Consider the following 16601-nt stretch of genomic DNA (forward strand, 5'->3'; position numbering starts at 1 on the left):
ATTTTGCATCAGGTCAAATTATATGCCAATTCTCTTACTACCAAAAAAATTCTTAATGCAACAGTAATTCAGTGTTTGCTTGACCTTAATATTATAGATTTTGCATCAGTGAAAACACATTTCCTTTCTGTTCTTAGGAGGTTGAAGCGAAGGTAAAATATCTTTAGGCCCAAACTGACTACCCATAGTAAAAGCTGTTTAGCAACATAATTTATAGGGAACACGTGATAGTTTCCAGGAGTGATATGCGTCATCTTCCCACATGAAACTATGTAGAATGTAATTTTACAGTTGGGTAAGTTCTCAAGGCAGGGCACAGAGATCTGGCTGTGGGATGCCCATTAATGTCAGAAGGAGTCAAGGGCCTCTATTCCTCATGCCCCTCTTAGAGAATGCACCTGTGTCAGCCTGCTGTGAGAAGAGTCCATTCCTTTTCTGGAAATTCTGCATGCTGATGTTAACCGGCATCATGTATGGACGTTTATAAAACTTTAGGTTGGTACTTAGGTTTACCTATGGTTAATCATGGTGTGAAAATCCAAAGTCATGCATTTTTACCCCCATATAATTCTAGATTTCTTTTATAAAAATGAAAAGGCCATTGTAAGCATAAATATACAATGTGATGTGAAATAGAAGTCATATAATAGAAAATCTATGCAATGTTCTAATGTGATGTTATATAATTATAATGCTTACAGAACGATGATCCATATGGTTTCAGACGTAGAATATTAATAATGTAGCTAAAAACGCAAAGTCCACGCAATAGTGGATAATTCTAATATCTCAAGTCTTTGCTTCCTATTTCTTTCACAGAGGAAAGTTGACACATAGGCCCTAGCAATACTTGTTAAAATTCCCATTTTTCTTTTTTAATTTACAACCCTCACACACTTCAGCAACCTCTAAACTGCTGCCCTCTAAAAATCCTCCACTTACTCTTGAATACCTATGTTGTATTTATTTTCTTTCCTCCCGTCTCTTTCAAAAGTCCTAGAAACAGCCTGGTTAGGCTGGATGTGCCTGTGAGGGCATGGTGTGGGCAAGAAACTGAGGAGGCCACGCCATGATCCTCCTTAGCAGAAGGTAAACGCAAAGCAAATGGTAATCAACAATACATAATCACAGAGATTTTTGGAAGCATGCATTGGATATCATGCATGTACTCATTTTTACAAATTTTATAAATTTGCAAGTATTTTACAATACGTATTTTTAAGTGCTAAGTACAAAGAACCACAGAGAATACAGAAACGAAAAAACTACAGAGATATAACTTCTGCTATCAAAGAAGGAGTTTAAAATTTAGATGATGGAAATTTCTATAATATACCATTTTATTATAGAAAGCATTAATGGTAGCCATCAGCCACATGGAGTTGTAAAGCACCTGAAATATGGCTGAAGTAACTGAAAATGTTAGTTTCTGATTACACTTAATTTACATTTAAACTTGAATAGCCACACATTTTAATTTTTGTTTTTAAGAGATTTGAAGTTTCATTCATGATGAATCTCTAAGGCCCAAAAGGAGTGCTTAGTACAGGTGCTGAATACACATCTGGTGAGCGAACTAACCAATGAATTAAAAAAACGTCTCTCCAGAGCCCCAGCCCAGAGCCACCTACCTCCCTTCCCTCCCACATTTTTAAGAACTTGACCCCCTCCCGCCATGGTCTCTCAAACAGGACCTCTATCTCAGAGCTCCACAGTATCTGGCCCTTCCAGCTTTCTATCTCAACCAGTAACTAACTCTTCCATTTAAACCTCCATGAAATCCAGGCAACTCCATCTCCTAAGCATCTCTGGAAACATCCTTCTCTCCTGCCCTACCTGCACCACCCACACGAATGCAGGTCTCAACCAGTCTTAAGAAGCTCAAAACTGAGCTGTCATTATCTCACTTAATACCTTCCCATTGCTTTTTTTTTTTTTTTTTTTTTTTTTGGCGGTACGCAGGCCTCTCACTGCTGTGGCCTCTCGCGTTGCGGAGCACAGCCTCCGGACGCGCAGGCTCAGTGGCCATGGCTCACGGGCCCAGCCGCTCCGCGGCATGTGGGATCTTCCCGGACCGGGACACAAACCGGTGTTCCCTGCATCGGCAGGCGGACTCTCAACCACTGCGCCACCAGGGAAGCCCTTCCCATTGCTTTTGATGTAGTCCGTCTTCTCATCCGGATCCTGAGGGTCTGCGTGCTCTACACCTCCACACTTGGCGTGGTACTCCAGGCTCCAGCTCTTCGGCCTCTATTCCTTTCCTCTACTTTCTCCCTCCTGGGAGTCTTCCCAGAACCCCAGTAGTGGGTAAGGTGGGCCCAGCTTTCCGCACTACTTACCCCATCCAGGCCTGGGGGCTTAGGGCTACTCCTCTTCTCTCCCTACACTAACACAGTCCCTGTCCAACCAAATGAATCTTCGCACCAGGACACTGACCATTCTCATTCTGTCCTTCCATGGCACCTCGGACCTGGGCTGCCCACCGCTGAGCTTCCTGAGGGTTGGCGAAGCCCAGGCCGAGGGTCCCAGGCCCTCCTGGTGAAGGCTGCAGCTCACGCTGACTGGGGCCTCGGACGCGGTAGGGGACTGACTCCCAGGGCCACTCCTGAGGAGGAGGAGAGTCCGGGCTCAGTGCCTTCCCCCAGCACACACTGCACGATGACCAAAGGAATACGGGGTAACATTTGCAGGCCCACTTTCACCGCCCTAAGCCCTTGACTCGTGTTATCTTACGAAACCCTCACAGTAGTCCTATGAAGGTAGGTACTAACATTATGCCCATTTTACAGAAGAGGAAACAGAAGCAAGTTAAAAACTGACTGCTTGGGCTTCCCTGGTGCCGCAGTGGTTGGGAGTCCGCCTGCCGATGCAGGGGGCGCGGGCTCGTGCCCCGGTCCGGGAGGATCCCCCCGTGCCGCGGAGCGGCTGGGCCCGTGAGCCATGGCCGCTGAGCCTGCGCGTCTGGAGCGTGTGCTCTGCAACGGGAGAGGCCACAGCTGTGAGAGGCCCGCCTACCGCAAAAACAAACAAACAAACAAAAAAACTGACCGCTTAAGGGCATTCGGCTGGCAAATGTAGGAGCCAGGCCTCCGGCGCCCCTGATGACTCCAGTCCCCACTCACGGCCTCCAGCCAGGAACGCCCTAATCGCTCTGGGTTCCGCTCAGCTACAGCCTCTGCGGCTGCGCAGAGTGTCCGGCGGCGTCAGGCAGGCTCCCAGAAGCCTCCGCGCGCGCATGGCCAGGAGCGGCACTGCCGAGCTCAGGGATGAAGTTGCCACCCAGCTACCCGAGGCGCGCCCTCTCTGGTTCCACACACTGAAGTTTGAATAGCTACCATATTCGGCAGAGCAAATCTGGAAAATCCAAAAGTCGAGTTTGTGAGTAAGTACCAACAATTTCAAAGGAGGGTTAGTGCTACCATAAAAGTACACAGTTCTTTGAGGCTGAGAGAAGTAAAATATCTCCGTTGAGAAAAATTTAAAACAATAGTTTAATGTAGATTTGAAGGATGAAGAAGCGTCATTTAGGGCTTCCCTGGTGGCGCAGTGGTTGAGAGTCCGCCTGCCGATTCAGGGGACACGGGTTCGTGCCCTGTTCCGGGAGGATCCCACATGCCGCGGAGCGGCTGGGCCCGTGAGCCATGGCTGCTGGGCCTGCGCGTCCGGAGCCTGTGCTCCGCAACGGGAGAGGCCGCAACAGTGAGAGGCCTGTGTACCGCAAAAAAAGAGAAAAAAAAAAAAAACACTTGATACCCTTTAAACTCATCCATGAAATCAACTGTACAATACAAATGATTGTTTTTGTTTTTTTTTTTTATGCGGTGCACGAGCCTCTCCCGTTGCGGAGCACAGGCTCTGGACGCGCAGGCCCAGCAGCCATGGCTCACGGGCCCAGCCGCTCCGCGGCATGTGGGATCCTCCCGGAACAGGGCACGAACCCGTGTCCCCTGAATCGGCAGGCGGACTCTCAACCACTGCGCCACCAGGGAAGCCCTCAAGTGTTTTATATACTCTTGTTTATTCAAGTCCCAAGCTGGGAAATATTGCCTCTACTTTATAATGTTTGGAACTGAGACTCCGGGGTTAATTAACATACCCAAGTTTACGTGGCTAGTAAGTAGTGCTTACGAGGATTGAACCCAGGTCTACCTGACTCCTGACCTCAGGTGTGTTCCACATCACTATGCTGGTGAAGGAGTGAGGGGGAATCAAAAATTATTCAAGGCTACAAAACAGGATGACTTGAAGGTGGCAGTGCCATGATCAGAAGTGGTTTAGGTAGGCAGAGGGTTAGCTTGGAGGTGGTGGATGGATGTATAAAGTACTCAGGGAGAAGATAGCAGTGAAGATTTGGAACTGAGGGAAAGACTGAATGCTTAGGATGAGAATAGATGTGGGAGCCAACTGCAGAATCTGATGAGTGCGGCTGGAGTTGCGGTGGATCGTAACAGGGAAGAATGCACAAATAAGGGTGCATAATTAAAATCTTAGGAAACATGCCTTTTTAGGGCTCAGGAAGAGAAGAGGAGCCACTAAACGGATCAGTGGAGTGATTAGAGAAGGAGGAACAAACAATATCAAGTAAGTGGTGGTCACCAGTGTCAAATACTATAGAGAGAACAAGGAGGGTGAAGAGGTAGCAGTGAGAATGAAGAGTTTCCTGTTGGAAAGTTTCGTGACCCTTAAAAGAGAGGAAGCACAACTATTTAGAAGCCCTCAAATTTCCTCAAAATTTATACTTTCCCAAGGCCCTTCCCTACACTCCTAAGCCTATGCACTCATGCATACCAGTTGTTTTTTCAGGAATTTAGGTAGAAAAGATCTGAGTACTTTAAAAATAGACCTTATGGCTTTTATGAGCTGTATCTGTCTTTTCTCCCTATTTCTAGCACTGATCTATGGTTGGGACTTAGTAGCACTTAATACAAAGTTATAGGATGAATGAATGAGACTAGGTAATGTCTTTTTTTTTCCCCATGCATATTTTAGTATTTTGGGAAAAGGATATTTATTAATTACTGAACCCCCAGGTACTAAGTATTATTTGTAACACAGAATAAAATGTTAGATATTGTTTTTGTTCTCAAAGAATTTGTAGTCTATATGGAGGAGGGGATAAAACAAACACTTCTGAGATTATTAGGTGCTAAGTTTTATGGAACACAACATTGACAACCAGGCAGTTGCAGTGGTCCAGCCAGACTGGTTTTTAAATACTAAACTACTTTCCTTGCTCTGTGTAGTGCCTTGGCCCCCATACCCTTCCCTGGGAATGCAGGACATCCCCATATTCTAGCAATTGAATTAGTAAGGCCTGGCAAACAGGAGCCTCTGGAATCCTGTCCTAGAGTATAGCCAGTGTCCATTCTGATTGGATGGATTTCTTGTCATCTCAATTGTTGAATATTTTGATTACCACCCTGGATGTGTGTATTATTAACACTGTAGGAATTTGCAAAAAGTCTTAGAAAATAAGGTAAAACAAATGACTCAGAGATAGGGGTGATGTTAATTTCTTTACGTAAAATGATTATCAGTCATGGATTAATCACATATTAATCATAGATATGTGGGTGCATCTAAATTTGATATTCCAATACTAACTTTGGATTGAAATGGGTTCAGTACACAAAGATTGTTCGTCTAGCCCTGGGTTTGCTTTAATTGGCTTTATGGCCTTGGTTAAGTCACTTTACTTCTGGGTTTATTTTATTTCTTTGTGAAATAGGTAGACCAAAAAATTGTATGAGAATGATTTCTGCTGCAGGTATCAGAAAAATCCTATTCAACTGGCTGAAGAACTAAGAACTTTTTATATAACATATAAAAAGAGGTCTACAGGAAGGACAGTCTTAAGGAAGGATAGATGAAGACACTGGCTCCACTTTATGAATCTCTTGGTTCTATTCTCTACACGTGTGGACTTCGTGTTCAGTGTAGTCAAATAAGAAGGACATTGCTTTCTGTGTCTTTCTTAAGAGTGAATAGTACCCTTCCCCCCACCAGTTTCTCATCAAAGTTGTGTCATATGTTCCTGTCTAAACTGATACCTGGCAAGGAGAATGGGACCACAATGATTGACTTAGACTATACCAGTCTTGCCCTCTGGCTGGGCATAAGTCCAGCTTTCCTTGAACATGGCCAAAATAGATCATGGGTACCCAAACAAAACCAAGATTCTGTTAGGAAGAAGGAAAGAGAGTGTGACTGCTGTGTGGACAATTATGATTCCTCTTTTAGCAAATGAAATTGTTGACCTGTCTTCATTCTTCAATATCCTTCCCTCCTTACCTCAAATACTACCTACTTGGATTTGAAGCCCCAACACTCTCAAACAGGGATCATCTATCATTTACATGAAAGTCATCCAGAGGAGGACAGTTAGATGAATCAAACTTTGTTCTAACACCAGTCCTTCTCTCATCACTCCATTGCTTCAAGGAACTGTAAAAGGAAGGGTGGGTTATCGCAGTGGGATACTGCATAGTGCTAATAATGCCAACGATCATGGATTAGTCCTCATATTAACTAAATTGTACTGTTCTGGTTTTCTTTTGCCAACAATCTGCCAGGTACTGAGAAGAGTCCTGGAGGACAGGGCAGTTTTTTTTTTTTTTTAAAGACGATGTTGGGGGTAGGAGTTTATTAATTAATTTTTGCTGTGTTAGGTCTTCGTTTCTGTGCGAGGGCTTTCTCTAGTTGTGGCGAGCGGGGGCCACTCTTCATCGCGGTACACGGGCCTCTCACTATCGCGGCCTCTCTTGTTGTGGAGCACAGGCTCCAGACGCACAGGCTCAGTAGTTGTGGCTCACAGGCCTAGTTGCTCCGCGGCACGTGGGATCTTCCCAGACCAGAGCTTGAACCCGTGTCCCCTGCGTTAGCAGGCAGATTCTCAACCACTGCGCCACCATGGAAGCCCGACAGGGCAGTTTGATGTAGTTTCTACTGAGGGCGTACAGTGCACTTTGGCAGAAATTCAGCTGTTAGAATTCCAGACAGGTAAACCTGTCGGCTAGCACTGTAAAATAACTAACCTGTTCTTAGCCAGACACACTTACTGTATTCTCACAAAACGGCAAATTCGGAGAGGATTAATGAGGGTGTTGAGGAAGTGGGAGAAAGAAAGCAGCTGACTGATCAGTACTGTTTTCTTAGTTTCTTTACCCTGGACATTGTGAGTGTACTTGATGGTTTGTATTCTGACTCCTTCCTGATTTATTTCTGAACATAACCTGTATCTATCATCTTAGGTCTGTGGAAAATTCATCTCATTAACTAGAACACTGACTTTCCAATTAAGTATCAGATCTTAAATTATTATCTATAACTGATACTGAATCTGTGGGCCAGCTCAGGTTGAAGTGAGTTCCTTTGTACTCCCAGGGAGGAATTCAGTGACTAGCGCAAAGCCGTGGATCAGAAAAGGGTTCTTGATTTGATGTGCTTGCTCCCTACTTCCCTCTATTAGATTACACCCTGACAACTCTACCTCCTACTCAGCTTGTTATACACAGATGGATATTTGAACAGTTTCTCATAAAGAATATTTCAGCTTGAGAAGAAGTATGAATATGTAGTAATTCAAGGTTCTTCACATTTGAGACATGGTTCTGGTAGCATGATTATTGACTTTTGACTTTACTATAGATCACAGATTCATAGTTGGATTAAGAATTACAATATTGTAAGATATGAAAAGAAATGACTTCTAAATTGTCCTAGAAAGAGTCAACCTCAGATGGCCCTGGGTGGCATTGAAATCTTGAATGATTTATTACCTTTTCCCCTCATTTTCTCCCTTCTTTTAGATGGAGAGTTAAAAAAAAAAGATTCCAATGTATTTTCTTTGTCGACTTATTAGCCATCACTCTTTCTTCTTTTTTAAAGTGGTTGCTTTAGGGTGTATAATACACGTCTTTAACTTATCACAATTTACCTTTAAGTAATATTATACTTCACTTTGTCTCTTCCCAGCCTTTATGTCATTGTCGTTATATATTGTATTTCTACATGTTATAAAAGCAAACATACATTGTAATTGCTTTTACTTTTAACAGAGAACCAACTTTTAAAATATTTAAAAATTAAGCAACAGTACCTTAATCTTTACCCACATGTTAACAATTTTAGTGCTTTTCATTCCTTTGTGTACATACAGATTTCCACCTGATTCATTTTCATTATGCCTAAGGGACTTCTTTCAATATTCCTTATAATGTAGTTTTGCTGGTAATTCATTTTTTCAGTTTTTAGATGTCTGAAAAAATTCATTTCCTCTTTATTTTTAAAAGATATTTTCACTGAGTATAGAATTCTACATTGACACACTTGTTTTTCTTCCCTTCAGTACCTCAGAGATAATTCTCCACTGTCTTCTGGAACGTATTGTTTTCAGCAAGAAATCTGCTATTATTCATATCTTTGTTCCTCTGTATGTAATGTACCTTTTTTTCCATTTAATTATGATGTGTATCAATATCATTTTATTTGTGTTTCTTATGCTTGGGTTTAGTTGACCTTTTTGAATATATAGGTCTGTCATTTTCAACAAAACTGGAAAATGTTTGGCCATGATTATTCAAACATTTTTACTGTCCTCTTCTTTTTTTTTTTTTTTTTGCATTACGCGGGCCTCTCACTGTTGTGGCCTCTCCCGCTGCGGAGCACAGGCTCCAGACGCGCAGGCTCAGCGGCCATGGCTCACGGGCCCAGCCGCTCCGCGGCATGTGGGATCTTCCCAGACCGGGGCACGAACCCGCGTCCCCTACATTGGCAGGCAGACTCTGAACCACTGCACCACCAGGGAAGCCCTGTCCTCCTCTTTTGGTGACTCTATAAGTTACATTAGCTGCTTAAAGTTGTCCCACATCTCACTGATGCTCTGTTCATTTTTCCTCCAGTCTTTTATCCGTTTTTCATATTGAGTATTTTCTTTTGTGATATATTCAGGTTCACACATCTTTTCTTCTTCATTGTCTTATCTGTTTTAAATTCTACCCAGAGAAATGTTGTCAGTTATTGCATTTTTTTATCTCTAAAAATTTGACTTAGTTTACTTTTATATCATCAGTGTCTCTATTTATGACTCACTCTTTATGCTGTCTTCTTGAATGTATGGAATATAGTTATAAAAGCTGTTTTAATGTTCTTGCATACTAATTGTATTATCTGTGTCATTTTTGGATCTTCTTCTATTGATTAATTTTTCTCCTCACGACATGTCATGTTTTCCTGTTTCTTTGCATTTCAGGGAATTTTTGACTGGATGACAGACACTGTGAATTTTATGTTGTTGGATGACAGGTATATTTAAATTCCTATAAATATTCTTGAGGTTTGTTCTGAACCTCAAGTAAGTTACTTGGAAACAGCTTGATTCTACGAAGGCTTGCTTTGAATTTTGCTAGGTAGAACCAGAGCAGCCTTTAGTCTAGACTTACTTTTCCCTATTACTGAAGCAATACCTTTCTATGTGCTCAATGCCCCATGAATTATGAGGATTTTATATTTTCTCTATGAGAATATTGAATAATTCCAGCCTGGTGTGAGTTGCAGAGATTTTTCTGTCTTCTCCTTTTGAGATGTTTTATTTCCTACCTTAGACAGTTTCCTCATGTGCATGTACTAATCAGTACTCAATCAAAGGCTTAAGGAGGACCCTCTGCAGATATCTGGAGAGCTCTCTGTCTCTTTCTCTTCCCCCCCCCCCCCCTTTCTCTGGCTCTGGCTCTCTCTTTTCTCTGGTATTCTTTCCTGTGAACTCTAGCCACATTGGCTTCCCAATTCTATTATCTCATCAATTCCAGGAGATGGCTGACTTCAGCAGGTTTCCCTTTCCCTGTGCTGCAGCCTGGAAGATGTTTCCAGGCAGTAATCTGGAAAAATCATAGAGCTCACCTTGTTTGTTTCCTCCCCCTAAGTGATCACTTTTCTGTGCTGCCTGATGTGCAGTATCTGAAAACTGTTGTTTCATATATTTCATATGGTTTTAAATTTGTTTTTGAGGTAGGAGAATAAATCTGGTGCTTGTTACTCATCTTGGCAGAAGCAGAAGTTGTTGAATAATTTCTTTTTTTTTTTATTCAAACAGAAAGTCACAAAAATTATAATCATCCTCATCAGTTCACTCAGTCCCATGTAATTAATTTTTTTTTCATCTTGATCTTTTGTTAGCACTTTTATGAATTCATCAGTTTTCCATTAGAGTTCTGAAAATGCTTATTCATTCAGTTCAGCAGTATAGTCAGTTACCAGAAACCTGTACTTGTCAGAGTCTTTTCCATGAATTCCTTGAAGATGAAACCCTTTTATAGGAACATTTTTGCAAAAGCATCAGAGTACACCCAGAACTGTCTGTAAATGACAAAAGACTTAAAAATGACCACGGTTAAAGATTTTATGAAAGTTCATAGTAATGCAATTGACAAGGAAATTTAGTTATTTCTGAGACATACATTTTAAAGTAATAACTAGAATTATGACTTATAACATTATACCAGAACATATAAGATTTTTAGAAATTCCATGTAATGTCTGAAATATTTATATTAACATATTTCCATACAAATAACCCAAAGAAAATTTAGTATTAGTTGTTTTTTGTTTGTTTGTTTGTTTATACTGCAGGTTCTTATTAGTCATCAGTTTTATACACATCAGTGTTTACATGTCAATCCCAATCGCCCAATTCAGCACACCACCATCCCCACCCCACCGCGGTTTTCCCGCCTTGATGTCCATACATTTGTTCTCTACATCTGTGTCTCAACTTCTGCCCTGCAAACCAGTTCATCTATACCATTTTTCTAGGATCCACATACATGCGTTAATATACGATATTTGTTTTTCTCTTTCTGATTTACCTCACTCTGTATGACAGTCTCTAGGTCCATCCACGTCTCAACAAATAACTCAATTTCGTTCCTTTTTATGGCTAATATTGCATTGTATATATGTACCACAACTTCTTTATCCATTCATCTGTCGATGGGCATTTAGGTTGCTTCCATGATGTGGCTATTGTAAATAGTGCTGCAGGGAACATTGGGGTGCATGTGTCTTTTTGAATTATGGCTTTCTCTGGGTATATGCCCAGTAGTGAGATTGCTGGATCATATGGTAATTCTATTTTTAGTTTTTTAAGGAACCTCCATACTGTTCTCCATAGTGGCTGTATCAATTTACATTCCCACCAACAGTGCAAGAGGGTTCCCTTTTCTCCACACCCTCTCCAGCATTTGTTGCTTGTAGATTTTCTGATGAGCATTCTAACTGATGTGAGGTGATACCTCATTGTAGTTTTGATTTGCATTTCTCTAATAATTAGTGATGTTGAGCAGCTTTTCATGTGCTTTTTGGCCATCTGTATGTCTTCTTTGGAGAAATGTCTATGTAGGTCTTCTGCCCATTTTAGGATTGGGTTGGTTGTTTCTTTAATATTAAGCTGCATGAGCTGTTTATATATTTTGGAGATTAATCCTTTGTCAGTTGCTTCATTTGCAAATATTTTCTCCCATTCTGAAGGTTGTCTTTTGGTCTTGTTTATGGTTTCTTTTCCTGTGCAAAAGCTTTGAAGTTTCATTAGGTCCCATTTGTTTATTTTTGTTTTATTTCCATTACTCTAGGAGGTGGATTAAAAAAGATCTTGCTGTGATTTATATCAAAGAGTGTTCTTCCTATGTTTTTCTCTAAGAGTTTTATAGTGTTTGGTCTTACGTTTAGGTCCCTAATCCATTTTGAGTTTATTTTCGTGTATGGTGTTAGGGAGTGTTCTAATTTCATTCTCTTACATGTAGCTGTCCAGTTTTTCCAGCACCACTTATTGAAGAGACTGTCTTTTCTCCATTTTATATCTTTGCCTCCTTTGTCATAGATTAGTTGACTATAGATGCGTGGGTTTATCTCTGGGCTTTCTATCTTGTTCCATTGATCTATGTTTCTGTTTTTGTGCCAGTACCATATTGTCTTGATTACTGTAGCTTTGTAATATGGTCTGAAGTCAGGGAGTCTGATTCCTCCAGCTCCGTTTTTTTCCCTCAAGACTGCTTTGGCAATTCGGGGTCTTTTGTGTCTCCATACAAATTTTAAGATGATTTGTTCTAGTTCCATAAAAAATGCCATTGGTAGTTTGATAGGGATTGCATTGAATCTGTAGATTGCTTTGGGTAGTATAGTCATTTTCACAATACTGATTCTTCCAATCCAAGAACATGGTATATCTCTCCATCGGTTGGTATCACCTTTAATTTCTTTCATCAGTGTCTTATAGTTTTCTGCATACAGTTCTTTTGTCTCCCTTGGTTGGTTTATTCCTAGGTATTTTATTCTTTTTGTTTCATCATTAGTGTATAGGAACGCAAGAGATTTCTGTGCATTAATTTTGTATCCTACAACTTTACCAAATTCATTGATGAGCTCTAGTAGTTTTCTGTTGGCATTTTTAGGATTCTCTATGTATAGTATCATGTCAACTGCAAACAGTGACAGTTTTACTTCTTCTTTTCCAATTTGTATTCCTTTTATTTCTTTTTCTTCTCTGATTGCTGTGGCTAGGACTTCCGAAACTATGTTGAATAATAGTGGTGAGAGTGGACATCCTTGTCTCGTTCCTTATCTTAGAGGAAATGCTTTCAGTTTTTCACCATTGAGAATGATGTTTACTGTGGGTTTGTCCTATATGGCCTTTATTATGTTGACGTAGATTCCCTCTATGCCCACTCTCCGGAGAGTTTTTATCATAAATGGGTGTTGAATTTTGTCAAAAGCTTTTTCTGCATCTATTGAGATGATCATATGGTTTTTATTCTTCAATTTGTTAATATGGTGTGTCACATTGATTGATTTGCATATATAGAAGAATCCTTGCATCCCTGGGATAAATCCCACTTGATCATGGTGTATGATCCTTTTACTGTGCTGTTGGATTCTGTTTGCTAGTATTTTGTTGAGGATTTTTGCATCTATATTCATCAGTGATATTGGTCTGTAATTTTCTTTTTTTGTAGTATCTTTGTGTGGGATTGGTATCAGGGTGATGGTGGCCTCATAGAACGAGTTTGGGAGTGTTCCTTCCTCCGCAATATTTTGGAAGAGTTTGAGAAGGATAGGTGTTAGCTCTTCTCTAAATGTTTGATAGAATTCACCTGTGAAGCCATCTGGTCCTGGACTTTTGTTTGTTGGAAGATTTTTTTTTTTTTTTTTTGCAGTATGAGGGCCTCTCACTGATGTGGCCTCTCCCGTTGTGGAGCATAGGCTCCGGACGCGCAGGCTCAACGGCCATGGCTCACAGGCCCAGCCACTCCGCGGCATGGGGGATCTTCCCGGACCGGGGCACGAACCCGTGTCCCCTGCTTTGGCAGGCGGACTCTCAACCACTGCATCACCAGGGAAGCCCTGTTAGAAGATTTTTAATCATAATTTCCATTTCATTACTTGTGATTCGTCTGTTCATATTTTCTGTTTCTTCCTGGGTCAGTCTTGGAAGATAATACCTTTCTAAGAATTTGTCCATTTCTTCCAGGTTGTCCATTTTATTGGCATAGAGTTGCTTGTAGTAGTCTCTTAGGATGCTTTGTATTTCTGTGTTGTCTATTGTAACTTCTCCTTGTTCATTTCTAATTTTATTGATTTGAGTCCTCTCTCTTTTTTTCTTGATGAGTTTGACTAATGGTTTATCAATTTTGTTTATCTTCTCACAGAACCAGCTCTTAGTTTTATTGATCTTTGCTATTGTTTTCTTTGTTTCTATTTCATTTATTTCTGCTCTGATCTTTATGATTACTTTCCTTCTGCTAACTTTGGGTTTTGTTTGTTCTTCTTTCTCTAGTTCCTTTAGGTGTAAGGTTAGATTGTTTACTTGAGATTTTTCTTGTTTCTTGAGGAAGGCTTGTATAGCTATAAAATTCCCTCTTAGAACTGCTTTTGCTGCATCCCATAGGTTTTGGATCATCGTGTTTTCATTGTCATTTGTCTCTAGGTAGTTTTTGATTTCCTCTTTGATTTCTTCAGTGATCTCTTGGTTGTTTAGTAACGTATTGTTTAGCCTCCATGTGTTTGTGTTTTTTACGGGTTTTTTCCCTGTAATTTATTTCTAATCTCATAGTGTTGTGGTTGGAAAAGATGCTTGATATGATCTCAATTTTCTGAAATTTACTGAGGCTTGATTTGTGACCCAAGATGTGATCTATCCTGGAGAATGTTCTGTGCGCACTTGAGAAGAAAGTGTAATCTGCTGTTTTTGGATGGAATGTCCTATAAATAATAATTAAATCTATCTGGTCTATTGTGTCATTTAAAGCTTCTGTTTCCTCATTTATTTTCATTTTGGATGATCTGTCCATTGGTGTAAGTGAGGTGTTAAAGTCCCCCACTATTATGGCCTTACTGTCGATTTCCTCTTTTATAGCTGTTAGCAGTTGCCTTATATATTTAGGTGCTCCTATGATGGGTGCATATATATTTATAATTGTTATATCTTCTTCCTGGATTGATCCCTTGATCATTATGTAGTGTCTTTCCTTGTCTCTTGTAACATTTTTTATGTTAAAGTCTATTTTGTCTGATATGAGTATAGCTACTCCAGCTTTCTTTTGATATCCATGTGCATGGAATATCTTTTTTCCATCCCCTCACTTTCAGTCTGTATGTGTCCCTAGGTCTGAAGTGGGTCTCTCGTAGACAGCATATATATGGGTCTTGTTTTTGTATCCATTCAGCAAGCCTGTGTCTTTTGGTTGGAGCATTTAATCCATTCACAGTTAAGGTAATTATCGATATGTATATTCCTATGAACATTTTCTTAATTGTTTTGCATTTGTTTTTGTAGATCCTTTTCTTCTCTTGTGTTTCCCACTTAGAGAAGTTCCTTTAGCATTTGTTATAGAGCTGGTTTGGTGGTGCTGAATTCTCTTAGCTTTTGCTTGTCTGTAAAGCTTTTGATTTCTCCATCGAATCTGAATGAGATCCTTGCTGGGTAGAGTAATCTTCGTTGTAGGTTCTTTCCTTTCACCACTTTAAATATATTGTGCCACTCCCTTCTGGCTTGTAGAGTTTCTGCTGAGAAATCAGCTGTTAACCTTATGGGAGTTCCCTAGTATGTTATTTTTCGTTTTTTCCTTGCTGCTTTCAATAATTTTTCTTTGTCTTTAATTTTTGCCAGTTTGATTACTGGGCATCTCAGCATGTTTCGCCTTGGGTTTATCCTGTATGGGAGTCGTGCACTTCCTGGACTTGGGTGGCTATTTCCTTTCCCATGTTAGGGAAGTTTTCATCTATAATCTCTTCAAATATTTTCTCAGATCCTTTCTCTCTCTCTTCTCCTTCTGGGACCCCTATAATGCAAATGTTGTTGCATTTAATGTTGTCCCAGAGGTCTCTTAGGCTGTCTTCATTTCTTTTCATTCTTTTTTCTTTATTCTGTTCTGCAGCAGTGAAATCCACAATTCTGTCTTACAGGTCACTTATCCGTTCTTCTGCCTCAGTTATTCTGCTATTGATTCCTTCTAGTGTAGTTTTCATTTCAGTTATTGTGTTGTTCACCTCTATTTGTTTGTTCTTTAATTCTTCTAGGTCTTTGTTAAACATTTCTTGTATCTTCTCGATCTTTGCCTCCATTCTTTTTCCGAGGTCCTGGATCATCTTCACTATCATTATTCTGAATTCTTTTTCTGGAAGGTTGCCTATCTCCACTTCATTTAGTTGTTTTTCTGGGGTTTTACCTTGTTCCTTCATCTGGTACATAGCCCTCTGCCTTTTCATCTTGTCTATCTTTCTGTGAATGTTGTTTTTGTTCTACAGGCTGCAGGATTGTAGTTCTTCTTGCTTCTGCTGTCTGCCCTCTGGTGGATGAGGCTATCTAAGAGGCTTGTGCAAGTTTCCTGATGGGAGGGACTGGTGGTGGGTAGAGCTGACTGTTGCTATGGTGGGCAGAGCTCAGTAAAACTTTAATCTACTTGACTGTTGATGGGTGGGGCTAGGTTCCCTCCCTGTTGGTTGTTTTGCCTGAGGCCACCCAACACTGGAGCCTACCTGGGCTCTTTGGTGGGATTAATGACAGACTCTGGGAGGGCTCACGCCAAGGAGTACTCCCCAGAACTTCTGCTGCCACTGTCCTTGTCCCCACGGTGAGCAATAGCCACCTCCCACCTCTGCAGGAGACCCTCCAACACTAGCAGGTAGGTCTGGTTCAGTCTCCCCTGGGGTCACTGCTCCTTCCCCTGGGTCCTGATGTGCACACTACTTTGTGTGTGCCCTCCAAGAGTGGAGTCTCTGTTTCCCCAAGTCCTGTCGAAGTCCTGCAATCAATTCCCACTAGGCTTCAAAGTCTGATTCTCTAGGAATTCCCCCTCCCGTTGCCGGACCCCCAGGTTGGGAAGCCTGACGTGGGGCTCAGAACCTTCACTCCAGCGGATGGACTTCTGTTGTGTAAGTATTCTCCAGTCTGTGAGTCACCCACCCAGCAGTTATGGGATTTGATTTTATTGTGGTTTTGCCCCTCCTACTGTCTCATTGTGGCTTCTCCTTTGTCTTTGGATGTGGGGTATCTTTTCTGGTGTGTTCCAGTGTCTTCCTGTCGATGATTGTCCCGCAGCTGGTTGTGATTC

At 41.1% G+C, this 16601-nt stretch overlaps 1 long non-coding RNA gene across 1 annotated transcript in view; it reads left to right on the forward strand.

Moving 5' to 3' along the window:
• The first annotated feature begins 2385 nt into the window (after nucleotides 1-2385).
• LOC307187540 overlaps nucleotides 2386-16601 on the forward strand; it is a 172696-nt gene continuing 158480 nt past the window's right edge. Inside the window, exons 1-2 of the long non-coding RNA XR_013828640.1 lie at nucleotides 2386-3382; nucleotides 4509-4581. This is a non-coding gene — a long non-coding RNA (uncharacterized lncRNA). The remainder of the gene's footprint in view (nucleotides 3383-4508; nucleotides 4582-16601) is intronic.

The sequence above is a fragment of the Stenella coeruleoalba genome (genome assembly GCF_951394435.1).
Source record: "Stenella coeruleoalba genome assembly, chromosome: 6".
Lineage (NCBI taxonomy): Eukaryota > Metazoa > Chordata > Mammalia > Artiodactyla > Delphinidae > Stenella > Stenella coeruleoalba.